Genomic DNA, 15,266 nt, shown 5'->3' on the forward strand with positions numbered 1-15,266 from the left:
CACTCATTATAATTCTGTTGCCTCCCTTACAATGCTGTTCGGATTCTTCTGCTGGTTACATGTTGGTATTACCCAGGCCTCTGCACTCATGCTAGTCTGCACACGTGGTCCAAACTGTGGTCTCCAGACCAGCAACATCCCCATCACCAGGGCCCTTGCTGGAAAGGCAAATTAGGTTGCTAGATAGAATACAGGACACCCAGTCAAAGTGGGATTTCAGATAAGTAATGCCTAAATTTTATGATAAAAAAAAATTCAAGATAAGTGTGTCCCATGCTTCCGTAAGTATGTTCCATGCTTCTCAGGACTTCCCTGGTGGCTCAGATGGTAAGGAATCTGCCTGCAATGTGGGATACCCAGGTTCGATCCCTGGGTTGGGAAGATCCCCTAGAGAAGGAAATGCCAACCCACTCCAGTATTCCTGCCTGGAAAATCCCATGGATTAGAGGAGCCTCACAAGCTACAGTCCATGGGATCGCAAAGAGTCAGACATGACTGAGCAACTTCACTTTTTATGTCCCATGCAGTATTTGGGAGATGCTTATCCTTTTAAAATTTGTCATTTATCTGAAATTCAATTGAACTGGGGTCTTGTATTTTTAGTTGCTGAGTCTGCCATCCTAAATGCAAAATACTGGTCCCTTTTGCAGTGCTCCTGAAATTTTGGAGATGAGACCAACAATCTGTGTTTGAACAAGCCCTCCAGGTGGTCCTGATGCTCTCTAAAGTTTGAGGAACCCTGCTGTACAACACACCCTGAAGGAACCTCATCTGCTCCCATGACAACACTTATCAAAAGTGTGGGATGCTCTCATATTACTAGCTATTGTGGGTTCTCCTGAATTTGATGTAACCCTGTGACCCACCCCTATATGGGGCTTCTCAGGTGACTCAGTGGTAAAAGAATCCACCAGCCAGTGCAGGAGAGGCGGGTTCAATCCCTGGGTCGGGAAGATCCCCTGAAGGAGGGCCAGGCAACCCACTCCAGTATTCTTGCCTGGAGAATCCCATGGATGGAGGAGGCCCTTGGGGTCGCAAGTGAGACGTGACTGAGCAACTGAGCACGCATGCGCCACCCTTGTATGGAGAACCAAGAGGAACGCAGGAGTAAACTTATGTCATGCTTGACTTTAGAGTAATTTTGACCTGTATAGGTGTGAGAGAGGAAGACACAATAAGGGAGCATCTGTTTTTCTGCTAATGTCTGCACTGAGGAATGAAAAAAATACTTAGTCACTGGAAGCAGGTTTCCTGCACCCACTCGCACCTCCTCAGTCTCTCTAAGGGAAGATGGTGGAGGGTTCCACGTGAGGCTGAGGGTCTGAGAGTAGAGCGGCCACCGTCCTGGGATCTGTGTGTGTTTCCTTTAAGCCACCACAGTGAGGTAGAGGAGAAATGGAAGTGTGGGGACAAGAGAAGCTGGGCTTGGCCAGCATCATGGTCCTCGTGAGCCCAGAAAAGAAGGGAGGGAGATGGGACTTGGAGAGCCGGTGGGCTCCAGAGGGTCCCACGGGCATGTCAAGGGGATTTAGCCCCAGATGGCAGTGTGGGTCATGCCAAAGAGGCAGGTGGACTAGACAGCTGAACAGCTGCAGTCTGAAGGGAGGCAATTCCCAAGACCAGACGAGCTTGCACTCTGCTCTTGTCAGTAAGACAGCCACAGCCAAGGTCCCTCTCCCACCAAACTGCAGCTCTCGGGAGCTTGAGCTGATCAAAGCAGTTTATACAGTAAATCACTGACAGGACCCAGCTGACCCGGAAGGGACTCGTTTAAGTACCCTGTATGTGGTAGTATACATTGTGAAATGATTACCATGATCAACATATCCATCACTTCACATAATTACCATTTATGTGTGTGTGGTAAGAACACGAAATCTATTCTCTTAGCACATTTCAAGCATATAATATGGTATTCTTAACTTGAGCCACCATGACATACATGAGAGCCCCAGAGATTATTCATCTTTCAACTGAACATTTGTACCATCTGGCCAGCATCTCCCCACCTTCCTGAAGGCCCCCAACCCCCAGCAACCACCACTTTACTCTCTGATTCTGTAACTGGTAGGGGTATGTACACACACACACACACACACACAAGACGTGGTCATATAAACAAATGAAAGTCCTGCTATTTTAACAAATGGATGAATTTAGAGGACATTGTGCTAAGTGAATAAACCATACAGAGAAATACCATATGATCTCACTTCAGTTCAGTTCAGTTCAGTTCAGTTCAGTCACTCAGTCCTGTCCAACACTTTGTGACCCCATGGGCTGCAGCATGCCAGGCTTTCCTGTCCATCACCAACTCTGGGAGCATGCTCAAACTCATGTCCATCAAGTCTATATTGCCATCCAACCATCTCATCCTCTGTTGTCCCCTTCTCTGCCTTCAATCTTTCCCAGTGTCAGTGTCTTTTCCAATGAGTCAGTTCTTCACATCAGGTGGCCAAAGTATTGGAGCCTCAGCTTCAGCATCAGTCCTTCCAATGAATATTCAGGACTGATTTCCTTTAGGATTAACTGGTTGGGTCTCCTTGCAGTCCAAGGGACTCTCAAGAGTCTTCTCCAACACCACAGTTCAAAAGCATCAATTCTTTGGCCCTCAGCTTTCTCTATGGTCCAACTCACATCCAAACATGACTACTGGAAAAACCATAGTTTTGACTAGCTGGACCTTTGTTGGCAAAGTAATGTCTCTGCTTTTTAATATGCTGACTAGGTTGGTCATAGCTTTTCTTCCAAGTAGCAAGCGTCTTTTAATTTAACAGCTGCAGTCACTATATACAGCAATTTTGGAATCCCCAAAAATAAAGTCTCTCATAGTTTCTATTGTTTCCCCATCAATTTGCCATGAAGTGATGGGACCAGATGTCATGATCTTAGTTTTCTGAATGTTGAGTTTTAAGCCAACTTTTTCACCCTTCTCTTCCACTTTCATCAAGAGGCTCTTTAGTTCTTCTTCACTTTCTGCCATAAGGATGGTGTCATCTGGGTATCTGAGGTTATTGATATTTTCTCTGGCAATCTTGATTCCAGCTTATACTTCATCCAGCCTGGCATTTCACATAATGTACTCTGCATGTAAGTTAAATAAGCAAGGTGACAATATATAGCCTTGATGTACTCCTTCCCCAATTTGGAACCAGTCTTTTGTTCCATGTCCAGTTCTAACTCTTGCTTCTTGACCGGCATACAGATTTCTTAGGAGGCAGGTAAGGTGGTCTGGTATTCCCATCTCTTGAAAAATGTTCCAGTTTGTTGTGATCCATACAATGAAAGGCTTTGGCATAGTCAATAAAATCAAAGTAGATGTTTTTCCGGAAATCTCTTGCTTTTTCAATGATCCAGTGGATGTTGGCAATTAGATCTCTGGTTCCACTGCCTTTTCTAAATCCAGCTTGAACATCTGGAAGTTCGTGGTTCACATACTGTTGAAGCCTGGCTTGGGGAATTTTGAGCATTATTTTCCTAGTGTGTGAGATGAGTGCAATTGTGCAGTAGTTTGAACATTCTTTGGCATTGCCTTTCTTCGGGATTGGAATGAAAACTGACCTTTTCCAGTCCTGTGGCCACTGCTGAGTTTTCCAAACTGGCTGGCATATTGAGTGCAGCACTTTCACAGCATCATCTTTTAGGATTGGAAATAGATAATCTAGAATTCCATCACCTCCACTAGCTTTGTTCATAGTGATGCTTCCTAAGGCCTACTTGACTTTGCATCCCAGGATCTCTGGCTCTAGGTGGGTGATCACACCATCATGGTTATCTGAGTCGTGAAGATCTGTTTTGTATAATTCTTCTGTGTATTCTTGCCATCTCTTCTTAATATCTTCTGCTTCTGTTAGATCTATACCATTTCTGTCCTTTATTGTGCCCATCTTTGTATGAAATATTCCCTTGGTGTCTCTAATTTTCTTGTAGGGAACGCTAGTCTTTCCCAATCTATTGTTTTCCTCTATTTCTTTGCATTGATCACTGAGGAAGCCTTTTTTATCTCTCCTTGCTATTCTTTGGAACTCTGGATTCAAATGTGTATGTCTTTCCTTTTCTCCTTTGCCCTTCACTTCTCTTCTTTTCTCAGCTATTTGTAAGGCCTCCTCAGACAGCCATTTTGCTTTTTTGCATTTCTTTTTCTTGGAAATGGTCTTGATCACTGCCTCCTGTACAATGTCACGAACTTCTGTCCGTAGTTCTTCAGGCACTCTGTCTATCAGATCTAATCCCCTGAATCTATTTGTCATTTCCACTGTATAATCGTAAGGGATTTGATTTAGGCCATACCTGAATGGTCGAGTGGTTTTTCCTACTTTCTTCAATTTTAGTCTGAATTTTGCAATAAGGAATTCATGATCTGAGCCACAGTCAGCTCCCAGTCTTGTTTTTGCTGACTGTATAGAGCTTCTCCATCACTGGCTACAAAGAATATAATCAATATGATTTTGGTGTTGACCATCACTTACATGGAGAATCTAAAGAAGTCTAACTCAAGAACCAACTCATTGTAAGAAATGAATAAAAGTAGAAAAGAAGAGATGCCTTCAGAAATTTCTGATTCTAAGGAAAGACCCAGTGAATTAGGCTTCACAGTTGCCTGTTTTTCCCCCCAGAATAGCCTTAAGGACTTATTCCTGAAATTTTGGAAGAAAAAGTAGCCTTAAACAGAAATAGCACTGTGCAAACTCTGGTAGATCACAAGATCAAATTGACTGAAAGCAACGCTTTTCTACTCATTGCAGTTTATCAAGGCCCCCACATAGTGCTCAGAACTGTGTCAGATACAATGCAGATTACAACCGCTTTAACTCTGGGCATTACTGTTAAAACGAGATATATTGAAAGAGCTGGATTCCGATTAACTTTACCAAAATTGTGGTATCATTCTTGGTGTGTCACTACTTTATGGAAATAAAAATCTCAACGGTGAACGAAAGTTACTAAAAGCAGCAGCAGCGATTAAGCCTCCCATGCTGACATAACTTTAGAATGAAAACATCAAGAGAGGTAAAGGGACAATCCTGCAAGCCAGTGAGATACGGTCCATGAAATAATAAAGACAGGCCCTTTTTAAAAATGCTGAATGCAAGAAAATGTCACAAGTTAGAAGAATGCTTATTATCATTTGGTGAACGTGTTTCATGTGTCACACCGATGGGTTTTCTCATTCTGTGAGAGGTTTTAACTTAAAACTTCCACAGTCGACAAGATAATGAGTCACTTGCTGCCATCTTCCCACTCAAGGGGCTGGAAAACCAGTTTGGCACAGTAGGTGGCGCTGCCGGCTGTGGTCGCTCGGTCCAGGTCACGTGGCCGCCACAGGATTTTTTTTTTTTTTTTTTTTTTTTTTGGCCTCAGGAAAGCCTGTGATGCCGGCCTTGATGCAAGCTGCCTCCCAGCTCACCCGCTGCTACTGCCCTCAAGTCACCCGGGGCCCAGGTGTGCCAGAATGCCCACCTCGCCGTGAAAGTCCTCACTGCCAGCAATTTCCTTATCCCCTTTGCTCTACCAGCAAAAGTCTCCTCATCCCTTTCCCTTAAGGTCTTTCTGAAACATCACCTCCTTCATGACGGCTACCAGGCTCTTCTAGCCAAATCTGTAACCCTGGCTTCAGTGGTTCCTCAGAGTCTCTGTTTTGCTGCGCTGACACTCTATACTCATTCATTTATTTCTTCAACAAAGACTTATTTGGGCATCTGGCATGGATCGGCCACTGTATCGAGCCCTGGAAACAGAAAGATGAAGGGTCCTTGTCAAGAAGCTGGTAAACTAGACAGACGACAGGCGTGTACTTACAGGAGGGTACACTGAGGGTGGACAAGGATGTGCAAGGGGGTGTGGCATTAGGGGAACACAGAGGTATGTGTGTGTTTAGTTGCTGAGTTGTGTCCTACTCTTGCGACCCCAAGGACCATGGGGTTTCCCAGCTAAGTCTACTGGAGTGGGTTGCCATTTCCTTCTCCAGGGGATCTTCCTGACCCTGCGCCTCCTGCATTGCAGGCGGCTTCTTTACCACTTGAGCCACCAGGGAAGCCCAGGGAAACACAGAGCGGGCAACTTCTTGAGCCCATGGGGGCATGGTTGCAGAGCCAAGAGACCTAAGGAGAGGAATGGATGGCTGAGACAGGTATTGGAAAGAGAGATAGACAACCTGAAGGAAGGCAAAGGCACTCTGGGCAGAGGGGCCAGTGGACAGCCCGGTGAGTGGGTTTTTGTGTCTGCATGGATATGAGGAGAACAGACAAGCTGCTGAGTGTTTGGGGGAACTCAGAGAGACTGGTAAGAGATAAGAGATAGACATCAGGAAGAGAGAGGAATAGAGATCAGAACATTCATGTCCTTTTAGGATGCTTAGATTTTATCCAGGCAGCAGGTTAGGAATCAGCCTGCTAGCATCAAGGAGGTCCACATCCCTACACTGTAGCCAGAGGTGCTGATATAGTAGATCTGGGCTGGGGCCAGAAATCTTCCGCTTTAACCAACTCTCATGTGGCTCTGATCCATCTTGTCGAAGAACCACAGTTTTAAGAAACACTTCTGTAAATGATGGGAAGCCTGTAAGTGATGGGAAACATTTCTGTAAATGAGGGGTTCACACAAATAACCAAGAGCTGTGTTTCGCAAGAAAAGCTCTCTCAGTTTATAGGAGGATATACAGAAGCAGATGAGAGTGGAAGCTGAGTGACCACTTAGGAAGCCTTTTCAGCATCAAAGAAACCATAAGGGCTCCAACCAGAGCAACCATCAGGGGAAACATGAAATTCCCCAAACTTGTGATTAAATGGACTGGAGGATGAGGAAGAAGGCAAAGATGACTCAGTTTTCCAGCATGGATGGGCCCCCACGAGATCCAGAGAACATAGGAGAGGGGAAGAGATGATGCGGTAGGTGCCCAAGGACATCCAGATGGAGACAGCAAGGAGACAGCGAAACAGCTGAGCCTGAAGCTTGGGCTAGCAGAACAAGCCACGGAGAGAGAGCAAGGAGTCATCTGCCCTTGACTGAAGTCAGGGCCCACGAGCCCAGCAAAGAAACCCTGGTTAGCAGGTTCACCATGAGAAGAAGAAAGCCAAGGCGGAGCTCAGATGGCACCCAGTGAAGTGGGCTGGCAAGGAAGAGAAGCCACGGGTACACAGAGAAATGTGGTTAGAGAGGCTGGAGAAGAACCAGGACAGCCTGTTGTGACGGGGTCCAGGGGAAGGTGTTTCAGGAGGGAGCGCAGTGCTGGGACTAAGAGCGTAGGTTCTGGGGCTTCCCTGGTTAGGCCAGCAGTTAAGACTCTACGCTTCCACTGCAGGGCATGCACTGGTGGGGAAACTAAGGCCCTGCACACTGCATGGCAAGGCAGAAACGTTTGAAAAAAAAAAAAAAAAAGACCATAGGTCTGACTTTAGCCTGCCTCCATGTCCATGCCAGCTCCAGCATTTACTAACTGGCTGAAATAGAGTAACTTCTTTTATGCTCTCGTTGCCTCAATTGTAAAATGGACACAGCGATGGGTACCCACCTCATGTGTTCTATTGTGATAGTGTAATAAGTTAACATAAAAAGCATTTAGCCCACTATCTGCCACATATTATGTTCTTTTTTCAAACAGCATTTTAAAAACACTGTTATTGAGGTGTGTGTTTGTGTGCTGAGTTGCTTCAGTCATGACCAACTCTGTGCAATCCCATGGACCCACCAGGCTCCTTTGTCCATGGGATTCTGCAGGCAGGAATCCTGGAGTGGGTTGCCATGCCCTCCTCCAAGGGATTTTCCTGACACTGGGATCGAACCAGTGCCTGCAGCTTCTGCATTGCAGGTAGATTCTCAGCAAGGAAGTCCCTACTGAGGCACAGTTGATATACCTGCACATACCTTATGTGTCTAATTTGATGAGTTTGGACGTATGCATACACATATGAAACATGATCACTTCAATCAAGGTAAGAAAAATATTCAGCACCTCCAAAGTCTCCTTGTACCCTTCTATGTGTGTGTGTGTGAGTGTGTGTAAGGACACTTGGTGTGAGATTTACACTCAACCAGTTTTGTTAACCACAAGCACAGTGTTGTACAGCACATCACTAGGCTCAGTGGGCCAGAGACCAGAGGCCAGAAGAAGCAGGGGTGTCTCCACCAAAGCCAGTGTAAACAGGTGATGACAGTCCAACCCTGACGCCTGATACCAGATGGCCCTACCCAACCCCTTGAGACAGCAATAAGTGCTCCCCCCCCACCTCCCCACACGGTCCTGGAAGATGAGAGAGGGGGAGATCCTGACACCAGCGGAGACTGAACTTCTGTCCTTCAGCAGAATAAAGATTCCATGAGGAAACAGATTCGGTTAGAGACATTTTACAGAAGATACACTTCTTACACACCTGTGTTTATGGGTGAAGTTGCATGCTTGCTACAGAAGTCATCTGCTAAGATCACACTGTACTGTGCTCGTGTCTACGGCATCACCCTGGCCCATACAGCCTCATCAGCTTTCCAAGGAGGACATAATAGGAATATGTGACTGGCCTTTTCCCAGATTCAGTGCTCATCTAGGCCAAGGGCCCACCATCCCTCCATTTAATGAGCCAGGAATGGCCTGTCAGACTCTTATTTGGCTGAAGCAGCCCATCATTAAAAGCCCTTAAAATGTTCAGAAACAAATCATGTTCTATCTGTTTTATGGTGCCAAACGCTGGTCTCATAAATAACTGTTGAAATATTTGAGAAGTTTTTAATGTTCCTTTTTGAAGAAAATACCGATCCCTCCCACTGGTCCCTGTGTGGCATATGACAAAAGACAGAATTCAGGCTCTTGAATGTCTATGATACAGCACGTGGCAGCCCTGCCTCCTCCTGGCCTCTAAAGCAAATGGAGGGATGGATTCTTCCACCAACCACACAGAACATAATTTTAAGGTCTGGACTGAAAAAACTCCAATACAGACCACTTCGAAAGCAGCATCTTCCGTAGGCTCCTGAGGCCTCTGATAACAGGGGCTTCCCTGATAGCTCAGTTGGTAAAGAATCCGCCTGCAATGCAGGAGACCCCGGTTTGATTCCTGGATCAGGAAGATCCCCTGGAGAAGGAATAGGCTACCCACTCCAGTATTCTCGGGCTTCCCTTGTAGCTCAGCTGGTAAAGAATTTGCCTGTGATGCGGGAGACCTGGGTTTGATCCCTGGGTTGGGAAGATCCTCTGGAGAAGGGAAAGGCTACCCACTCCAGTATTCTGGCCTGGAGAATTCCAAGCACGGTAGAGTCCGTGGTGGAGTCGCAAAGAGTCAGACACAACTTACCTTAAGGGTCATCTGACAATGTACACTTCCTGGACCCTCCCTAGCGGTGCCTCCTCCACCCTCCCATGGGTAAGACAGCAGAAAGCAACCAGTCTAGCTTACAGTACCTAAGCTCCCTACAGGAATGGCTTCCCTTAATTAAGATTTTTGTTCTCTTCCGCTTCTATAGAGGCTTCCTGTCAGGGAATGTTTAACAGGAGGATTCCTACACGCTGTTTCTCATAAACCCTCTGTTCCTTATTAGTTTCTGCTGCCAGAAACGAGTAGAGCTGCACACAGCTCTCAGGACTGAAGTCATAGGATAAGACAGGCTTGAGTCTCCTTCAGTAAACATTCTCCTTACGACAAAACTGCTTAGTCTTGATCCTCTTTCTTGAGATATGGATTGTCTCCTGACCTTGTGACCGTTATTAATCCCTTGTTCCCTTGGTAACGGTTGCTATACATTTGGTTTTCTGATCTTTATCACTGTCAAAAGAAATTTCTTGTAACATAGCCTATATATACTCACAGAACGATCGTTAAAGCACTTTTGCTCCATCAGAGCGTGGGTCCCTGTGTTTGTCTGTCTGTCTTTCTTTCTTTCTTTCTCTGTATCTCTCTCTCTCTCCCTCCCTCTCTCCCTCTCTCCCTCCGGCTCTCTCTTTCACTTTCCTATCATAGACTCCGGACCGCCAGGTCCCGGTCCATTAAAGGACCCCAACAGCTTCCCAGGAGGTGCAGTGGTAAAGAATCACCTGCCATTGCAGGAGACACGAGAGACTCGCATTCCATCCCTGGGTGGGGAAGATCCCCTGGAGTAGGAAAGGGCAACCCACTCCAGTATTCTTGCCTGGAGAATTCCATGGACAGAGGAGCCTGATGGTCTACAGTTAATGGGGTCGCAGAGTTGGACACTCCTGAGCACACACACACACACAGAGCTTTTATAGATGGTTTATACCAAGATTATCCATTTCAACAATGTTTCCATGACTTTTGCAAGGTCAAATTTAGAGTTACTGACTGTCAAGCTGTAAAATGTCTCTCATATGAAGACCCACTCAATAAATTTCTTTATTCACAGCAAGAAGAAGTTTAGTTCCTCAAAGATCTAGCCTGCATCCTGCTGTCAGACAGTAAGAACTGTATTACTCAACTCCCTTCTTGCCTTGGCTCCAGAAAGTAGAAATGTTTATCATGCCCTACTGCAGTAATCGTTTTCTCTTACAGCCCAGTGACTTTGATTCCTCTGCTGTATTAATGTGTCTCTGATCTTAGTTATATGTTGTGTCTGACTCTATAAATAGCTTCGGGCTTTTCTGGAAATAGGTGGGGTATCATTTTGAAGAAATGCACTTTAATTTTACCAATAATTGGTTTCCTTCAAAACTTTTACTTCCACATTTTCTGTTTGATTAATTTTTGTCACCTCTTAGAACCTAAGTTCATAAGGGGAAAGACCACACCAAACCTGCTCATGTTTGCAACCTTTGGCACTTGGCTTTGTGCCTGAGGGCCGATGATGTCTCTGTCAGTCAAAATAGGTCAGAAGAAGTCAAGTTGTGCTGCACTAACAAACAGTCTGAAAACCCCACTGGCTTAAAAGAATGAGGAGTTTTTTCTTGCTTATACTTGATATACATCAGAGGGTTGGCTGTGTGTAGCTCCATCTATCTCATATCTCCTAGAAGATACCCATGGCACAGAGAAAAGACAAACCACAGATCTCTTACTGGCAGTGTTCACTTCTGCTTCCCTAAAACCCTGGTCACGTGACCAGGAAGGGGACGTGTACCCTCTCAGGGAGGGGCCCTGCAAGGAGGAACAGAATACTTGGTGATCTGTAGTACCATCTATAACACTGCTCTAGGAACTGAGTCACCCAGACTTACAGATCACATATTCTTAAGTTAGTTACATGCTCTTATAATTATTTCTTCCTGTGTATTGCTAACCCTTGGTACCTTTGAAATTGTATTATAATAACCTGATTTCAAAGTATCTCACTACTGACTTGGTTATACTTTGGTCAAATATACTTTATCATGCATAATATCACCCTCCTATGAAGAGCTCAGAAGTCCTGGAGACTTTTAAATGTTAACAGCATTTTAACTTCCCCCAACACCAATGTATCAGACACCTTAGCTGACTATTACAGAATCTGTGTCCTAATTTACATCTTCTATGATAGGGTAGACCAAATAACCTGAAACCCTTTTACTTCAAAACATCTGAAAATCTGGGACAAAACAACAAACACTCTCTTCAAGGTATACACGTACTTGGGCGAAAATAAGATAACTCGAGGGGTACATTTGGAGGGACATTTCTTATACTAATTTCCGGCTTGGTAAAAATGAAACAAACTGAAAACTGCAGCAAGAATCCAGAGAACCAAGGTGTAACAGTCAAGTAGGTAAGAAACTCCCTGTTCAACACTAGCATTACAACCCCAGGGCTGAGGTTTCCAAGACTTCATGGAAGCAAGAGATAACCCCTCATGTTGGGGAGTTACCACTAAGACCCCAAATAAAGCTAGACTTCCCAAAGGACCTCAAAGGACCTCAGCCTGAGTAAAAGATACATGTAGGGTGTACCACCTAGGCTGCCAGATTTAGCAAATAAAAATACAAGACATCCAGTTAAATTGGTATTGCAAATGAAGAACAACTAAATGTTTAATACAACCATATCCAACACAGTATTTAGAATACAGTTATACTAGAAAATTTGTTGTTGTTATCTGAAATCCAGATTTAACTGGGCAGCTCTATGTTTCACCTGGTAGCCCCATGTACATAAGAAAAATCATTCAGCAGTATAGGAAGTCAAAGAGAATATGTGCCCATCTCTATAGGGGCTTTCAGATGAGGGGTGGTGGGGAGAGTATCTTCCCCAGAATTAAGTCACAGGCCTGCCCTTACATGGATTTACACTTCAACTTTAAACTACTGTTGAGGCAGTCCAAGTGGGGGGTTGGAAAAGAATTTCCAGACACAGAGAATTTCAGAAGGGAGTGAGTTTATTAAGAACAAAGAGCAGAGAAAATGAAGGCATTGTAAATGCAGCAGGCCGACCTCCTGCTAGATCAGGGAGAGTCGACCTTTTTCGTGAGTTAATACTCACTTCTTATAGCCTCAGGATAAAGAAAATTCCTGCTGGAAGGTTGGCATTGCCACCCTTTATAGGATGTTTGCTGGAGTGGGCATCTTTGCTTAATTTGGAGTTAAGAAGCTTGTTAGTGATGATCAGGGGGCTTCTGGTAGTAGTTACAAAGGAGCTCAATTAGCTTCAGAGATGATCTTAGTTCTGGGCTCCACTTCTATGGCCTCGGTACACAGGGATCGTACCTGTGGCCTTCGGGGCAGGACTCAATAACTACCTGCAAGATCCTCACCTACCAAGCCAAAAATTAGTATAAGAAATGTCCCTCCAAATGTACCCCAGGACTCCCTATATAAGCAAATACAAACCCCAACTCAGGTCACTGTGGAAGTTTACAGACTCAGTTCAGTTCAGTTCAGTCACTCAGTCGTATCTGACTCTTTGCAACCCCATGAATTGCAGCACAACAGGCCTCCCTGTCCATCACCATCTCCCGGAGTTCACTCAGACTCACGTCCGTCAAGTCCGTGATACCATCCAGCCATCTCATCCTCTGTCGTCCCCTTCTCCTCCTGCCCCGAATCCCTCCCAGCATCAGAGTCTTTTCCAATGAGTCAACTCTTCGCATGAGGTGGCCAAAGTACTGGAGCTTCGGCTTTAGCATCATTCCTTCCAAAGAAATCCCAGGGTTGATCTTCAGAATGGACTGGTTGGATCTCCTTGCAGTCCAAGGGACTCTCAAGAGTCTTCTCCAACACCACAGTTCAAAAGCATCAATTCTTCGGCGCTCAGCCTTCTTCACAGTCCAACTCTCACATCCATACATGACCACAGGACAAACCATAGCCTTGACTAGACGGACCTTAGTCGGCAAAGTAATGTCTCTGCTTTTGAATATACTATCTAGGTTGGTCATAACTTTTCTTCCAAGGAGTAAGCGTCTTTTAATTTCATGGCTGCAGTCACCATCTGCAGTGATTTTGGAGCCCAAAAGCCTCTCTAAAGATAAGCTCACGACCCAAAATTACAAAACACAGGTAGGAGTGGGGTTACTTGTGTATGGTAAGCAAGGAAGGCTTTTTCACTTGATAGTTAAAAAGTCCGAGGGCACAGACCTTGGAAACATGTCCAGAGTGAGGGTCCTCCAAAGCTGATTTCTTGCTTGTGTGCCTAAGGTGGGGCAAATCACAGAATCCATGACTTCAGGCTGTGATTCTTATCTGACTATCCGTCACCACTACTCAGAATAACAAAGCAAAACCAAAACAAGCCAGTTCTAGTGGAGGCAGGTTCAGTGTTCTTTAATCCAGTAAGAATAGACCTTCAGGAACTTAAGTGCTTTTATCATAAGAGCCACTTATTAACTAAAACTTGCAAAAAGGTCAAGTGATCTGCTTTTAAAGGCTTGGCTTCAATGCTTCATTCCCCTGGAATCCCAGTAGGCTGATCAACTGTCCCAATTTGCCCGAGACTCTGGTTTCAGTGGGCTTCCCAGGTGGCGCTAGTGGTAAAGAACCCACTGCCAACGCAGGAGACGTGAGACTTGGGTTCGATCCCTGGTTTGGGAAGCTCCCCTGTATGGAGGCATGGCAACCTACTCCAGTATTCTTGCCTGGAAAATCTCATGACAGAGGAGCCTGGGAGGCTACAGTCCATAGCGTCGCACAGAATCAGACACAACTGAAGCAATTTAGCACGCACGCATCTGGTTTCAGAATTGGAAAAAAAAACCCAAGACAGCTGAGCACAGAAAGCATTCTTCATCCTAATTATAGGCAAATTAAGTAAATCTTTCTCTTTATCCTCCTACTAGCAACATTCAGGAAAATAAGCTAATAAGTATTTCTTCATGAGGTAGATTACGTGGCGTGTAACTACAGAATACATGTATTAATGTGCATAGATAACACTTACCCCTACCCCTAAGCCTCCCTTGAGCTTCAGTTTCCTCATCTGTAAAATACAAATCACTGTAGACCCCTAAGGTTCTGGCAAGGATTAATGAGGTCACATATAACATATAGATAAAGCACTTAGCTTAATTCCTGGCATATAGTAAGCACCCAAGTGAAAGTCACTCATTTGTGTCTGACTCTTTGTGACCCCATGGACTATACAGTCCATGGAATTCTCCAGGCCAGAATACTGGAGTGGGTAGCCTTTCCCTTCTCCAGGGGATCTTCCCAACCCAGGGATCAAACCCAGGTCTCCCACACTGCAGGTGTATTCTTTACCAGCTGAGCCACAAGGGAAGCCCAAGCACCCAAGAAAGACAGCTATTTTGATTATCAAGTTTCAGGGTTTTGTAGCACTTAGATTTTATACTTCAGAAACATTTATTAAATGCTTTCATTTTTTACTTTTTTTTTTTTGTTTGTTTGAAGTGGCAGCTTTGCTGATATTTATTGCTTGATTATCCTCACCCAGCATGTCTGAATATATTGACAGATGCAAATGATCTTCTCTTACTGTGCTGGAGACTCATCTGTTCATCCTTTGACTTTCGAAATCCAAACATCTTTATCGGGACTTAGAGAAAATAACGATAATCTTGGTAACTATTTTCCTCACTTTTTAAAGAACAAACTTGATATTTATCTTGCCAACCTATCATTTTTTTTTCTAAAATGTAAAAGTAACAGTGAAAATAGCTTTCCCTCTTCCCCACTACTTATCCTCACTGACCCAGAACTAGCAGTTTTTATTTCTGACTGACTGATTTTCAAAGTATTCAGACTTCATATAAACTTTAAATTGAGTGTACATTTTATGTCATTGTTCCGCTGATAGACGCATATTAATCGTCTTTTAAGTTGCCCTCACGGTGAACACATCATCTTCCCTCTGTTAGAAGGGCATGATACTGAGCTGTTAGGCGCTTGGAGGGACTTG

This window comes from Capricornis sumatraensis, chromosome 12 (assembly GCF_032405125.1).
Source record: "Capricornis sumatraensis isolate serow.1 chromosome 12, serow.2, whole genome shotgun sequence".
Taxonomy (NCBI): Eukaryota; Metazoa; Chordata; class Mammalia; order Artiodactyla; family Bovidae; genus Capricornis; species Capricornis sumatraensis.